Source organism: Dendropsophus ebraccatus, unplaced genomic scaffold, assembly GCF_027789765.1.
Source record: "Dendropsophus ebraccatus isolate aDenEbr1 unplaced genomic scaffold, aDenEbr1.pat pat_scaffold_425_ctg1, whole genome shotgun sequence".
NCBI classification, from domain to species: Eukaryota; Metazoa; Chordata; class Amphibia; order Anura; family Hylidae; genus Dendropsophus; species Dendropsophus ebraccatus.
Genome location: NW_027210037.1, coordinates 107,501 through 112,648, shown reverse-complemented (window position 1 = coordinate 112,648; position 5,148 = coordinate 107,501).

Genomic DNA, 5,148 nt, shown 5'->3' with positions numbered 1-5,148 from the left:
CCAGGGTCAGCCGAAGCTGTGTCACAGGTGCGGTGACCCCACTCACCTTAGCGCGCGCTGCACTAGGCAGATGTGCGCTTTGTGTGGTGGGGAGGGTCATCTAGCCGCATCCTGTGACCGGATTAGGTGTCACCTGTGTGGTGACCTCGGTCACCCATTCAGCCAATGTCCACGCTCTTTCTCCAGAGCTGCGACCGCCCCAGCCGGGGAGAGCCACTTGGTTGCCTCGGGGGGGGAAGGGACCAGCAAAGGAGAGGGGGCATCCGGGCCGGTGAAGAAGCACAAAACTCCCTCTAAGCTTAGGCGAGAGGAGAAGCGCAGGAGGAGCAAGGACCTTGGAAGTTCCCAGGGAGTAGTTCAGGGTCCGGCTCCAAATGCAGCAACAGAAGTGCAGGCTGAGGCTCCGGAGGAGGTTGTGTTGGATGAGGAGATCCGGAGAATTGAGCGTGAGGAGGGTGAAATTGCCAGTCCCTCCGATTCCTCCCAGTATGAAAGTCTGGATGAGAGTCCGGAGGAGTGGCAGACACAACAAAAGCGTCCAAAAAAAACTCCACAAAAGAGCGGCAAGGGGAAAGGGAAGAGGAAGGCAGGCCCCTCAAAAATAGCCCCCAAAGCTCTTAAACCGGACCAGGGACCAAAGGAAGGCTCTACTACCCCCCCTCTGGTTGGTTTGTCAAACCGCTACCAGTCCCTGGAAGGAGGGGAGGGGCTGGAGGAGCCTTCAGGGGGAACAGGGCCTGCACCTTCGGGGGTAATTCCTGCGGAGGTGCAGGCTGGCCAGGCGGAGGGGACCGAGGACCCAGACATGGACTTGTCCATGTCCCTGAAGCGCCCGAAGGAGGCCTCTAAGGGGTCCTCCTCGGACGGGGAGAGTCAGGAGAGAGGAGGGAAAAGGAGATGATGTAGTCATTGTATATATGTATATAATTTGTGTGGGTAAGACCGTCCAACTCAATCACCCTCTATGGCGGTACTCACTCCATTGACGCTGGCCTCTATTAACTGCGCCAGCATAAAGTCAGATGCGGCTCGCTTTGCGGCATTTAGCTTTTTTGAAAATAACTTAAGTAATGTGGATATTTTATTTTTGCAGGAGACCAGGTTAACAGACCTTGCCGCCATAGTGAAGGCCAGGAGGGAGTGGAGGTCTGGGCCTTCACACTGGTCTCTTGCGACAGAGCCGTATAGTGGAGTGGCGGTGCTTTTTACCGCACAGGTAGAATGCCGACGGGTTATTGAGTTGGAAATGGGGAGGTGCCTGATCCTGGATGTCCTCATGAAGGGGCAAGAGCTTCGGCTCATTAATATCTACGCCCCGCAAACAAAGTGGGGCCGTAAAGATCTCTTTATGAGGATCAAGCCTTTCCTTTTTACCAGCCGGCAGGTTATTTTTGGTGGGGACTTTAATAATGTCACCAGGACCCACGATAGGAGAGGCTCTAATGACCGGCTGGCCTACGATAGTGTCGCGCTAAATAGCATAGTTAGGGAAGCTCGCCTGGAGGATGCCCACATCCGGAGCCCCTCGGGCCACGCGGGTTTCACCTATCATCGAGGTAGCTGTAGGTCAAGACTAGACAGGTTTTATTTGAAGGAGGAAGCCGTCTCTTCCGCCGTGAAGGTGGTTGAGGTGGAGTTCTCCGATCACTGTCTAATTTTGTTTTCCTTGAATGTTTCAGAGACTCCCCGGATGGGCAGAGGTTACTGGAAGCTGAATTCGTCCCTCCTGGAAGAAGCGGATGTAAGACAATCCTTTGAGGATTTTCTTCAGAGTCAGGTACCTCTCCTGGACCTATGTAGTAGTAAGTCAGAGTGGTGGGAGATCCTCAAAAAACGGGTTGCCAAGTTCTTCCGCCAGCTCTCGAGCCTCAGAGCCCTGAACAGATACCGTCTGTATCAGGGCCTGAGGAGGAAACTCGAGCATCTGGTCTCGACTGGAGGTAGCCGTTCGGAGATCTCCAGAGTGAAAGCCTTGCTCATGAGGTGCCAGTATGATAGGCACACATCTTTAGTTTTTGAGAGGGACTTCGGGAGGTACCGCTCGCCCGACCCTTACAGAAACTGCAAGATGTCAGTGAGTTGTAAGATCGTGACGGGTCTGATCGACAGTACAGGATCTCTGAAGCGGTCCAGTTCAGAGATCTTGGAGATCGTCAGATCCTACTACTCGGACCTCTTGGGGAGGAAGGATCTGAATCGAGACAAGATGTCGGCTTTCCTGGCCGAAGCAGCTCCTCAGTCGGGGGCTGACCTTCATCTTGACGGTTTGACAGATCCGATCAGGGAAGAGGAAGTGAGACTGGCGATTGACAGGCTCGGCCTGAAGAAATCGCCAGGTCCGGATGGCTTAACATCTGAGTTTTACAAGACCTTTAAGGAATTCTTAATTCCCCTCATGACCGAGGTATTCAATGAGTGTCTCTCCTCGGGCACTCTGCCGGAGTCTATGAGGAGGTCAGCCCTGATCCTTCTGTCAAAGGGTAGGGATCCTAGCCGTGTTGAGAATTGGAGACCCATAGCTCTTCTCAATACGGATAGGAAGCTTCTGGCCAAGATACTATTCAACCGGTTGGTGCATTTTGCGCCACAGCTTCTTTCAGGGACTCAGCATTGCTCGGTGCCAGGCCGAAGCGCTTTAAGCGCTGTCCTGAGTGTCAGGGAGGCAGTGGAGCGGAGTAGTGCTGGTTTCTGGAGGGGCTACATGCTGTCCTTGGATCAGGCGAAAGCATTTGATCGGGTGAACCACGAGTACCTCTGGTCTGTCCTTCTGAGGTACGGTCTGCCAGGGGGGTTTGTGAATTGGCTTAAGATCTTGTACGCAAGGGCAGAGAGTTTCCCGCTTGTGAACGGTTGGTCTGGCCGCCCTTTTGAGGTTGGGTCTGGCGTTCGTCAGGGTTGTCCTTTGAGCCCGCTGTTATATGTGTTCGCGATCGACCCTTTCCTTAGGATGGTCGATCGTGGACCATTGGCGGGAGTCGGGATGAGCCTGGCGGAGCCGGAAGCCACTCTGAGGGTGGTAGCGTACGCGGACGATGTCACCATCTTCGTGTCCTCAGTGGATGAGGCTCGAGTGGTGATGTCTGAAGTGGAGCGCTACTCGGAGGCATCCGGGTCCAAGATCAACCCGGATAAGTGTGAAAGTCTCTGGCTGGGAGGGGGAGATGCCACCTTTGACCTCCCGGACACCCTTCCAGAGCCCCAGTCCTCGGCTAAAATCTTGGGCATCCGATTCGGCCCGGGTGATTACCCATCCGTCAACTGGGATGGCAGGCTTAAGGATGCCGCCCAGAAGGTAGACCAATGGAAGGGTTGGTCTTTGACCCTGAGGGAAAGGGTGCACCTGATCAAATGCTACCTGCTCCCTTTGTTCATCTATCTGGGCAGCGTGTGTATCTTGCCAGAGGCATCCTATGCTAGGATCTACAGCCTGTTCTTCCAACTGTTATGGGGGAACAGGTTGAACCTTGTCAAGAGGGAGGTCACGTATCGCACGAGGAGACTAGGGGGGTTGTCTATGGTCAACCCCGTGGTGTTCTTAACTAACACCTTTGTTAAGATCAACATCTCGAACCTCTGGAAAGAGAGGGCTCCTCCGTGGATACTCTCCTGCAGGGAGTGGTTTCGGCCTTTCTTCCAGGAATGGGAGACAGGAGGGCGAGTGAAGGACTTGCGTACACCTCACGGGCATCTTCCGGCTTACGCTACCCCGACTCTGAAGGCGATTCGTCGGTGGGGTCTGGGAATGTGGGAGATCAGGACCCAGTCGAGAAAATTTCTCGACAAACGGGTTCTGTTGACCCATTTCCAGAAGCCTCTGGCGCTCAGGGATTGCCCAGGTCGGGATCTAGGGGTGGGCCTAAGCTTGTTAAATTCTAAGAGGATCCCCTCGAAGTTTTGGGACTTGGCCTGGCGCTGCTTTCAGGGAAGGCTATATGTAAGGGACAACCTGAAGTACAGGAACTCTGATGATCGTGGGTGTCCCCGTGAAGAGTGTGGGTCCACGCTGGAAAGCATGGATCACTTCCTGCTTCATTGTCCTTTTAATATAGCCGTATACAATCGGGTGGGAGCTTCCATCGGCTGGAGACAACTTGCCGGCCTCTCCTATGCGGAGTGGGCCTACGGGACATTCAACAACCTTGGTGGCCGAGATCGGGTGACACTTTTTATAGTTAGCTTAGTGGTCAGATACTACACCTGGAACGCACGGTGTTTAGTGTCCACGCAGCAGAAAGTCCTCTCTGAGGTGGAGGTGAGTAGGAACATCACCGGTGACCTCAGGAAGATCAGGTCTTTAGAGTATGGCAGCTTGGGTACAGATAGGGCTTCTCTCCTATGGAGAGGGTTTACTTTTGATGTGCCCTAGCTTTTCTTAGCCTTTAATTTGTAGGGAGAGAGTAGGGAGAGTGGTTAGGGACAGTTTATGCAGGGATAGAATAAGGGAAAAAAATAGGGATAGTTTTTAAATTTAGGGAAGTATTTGGGTTGCCATACTCTGCTCCCGGTGGAGGGCTAATGCATGCCACTATAGCTTTTTGTTTTGAAATTGAAGAACAAGGTATGGAAGGCTTACAGGTTACCGAACTTGGGTCTAGAAGGTGTTATGGTGAAATGGTTTTAGTTAGGGGGGGGCTGTCTGGCGTTGGGGGGGTGTTGCTGCTGTCCTTCGGGGGTGGTGTGGCCCCTGCCCCCGGTCCTCATGGGCCGGGGGTGGGGGGTGTGCTGGCCCCGGGGGGCGGTGGTGGGGTCCTCCTGGCGTTGGAGGGTCTCCCTCAGTTTTTGGTTTTGTTATGCTTTGTTATAAAGTAAGTATAGGTTATGCTGAAGTAAGCTTGAGTTTGGTTTATGATTTGATTAGTTTTTGAATTTATGTTGTGTTTTACTGAAGCAGTTTGTATTGTATTGTTTTTTTTCTTTGTTGTTTTTTTTCCTGAAGGATGCACTTTATGGTATAATTTGAATCCGGTTACATTTGTACATAGGGGGTTAGTTTAGGTTGGGTGGGGGTCACGGGGGGTGGTGGTTACCCTCCCAGGCATGCGCAGGAGGCAGAGAAGGACTCTGGACTGTGACTCTTGGACAATCGCCATGCCTGGGGGGGGATGGGTGTCTTCAAGGGATAGCAAATGGACAAAGTGTGGACATTGC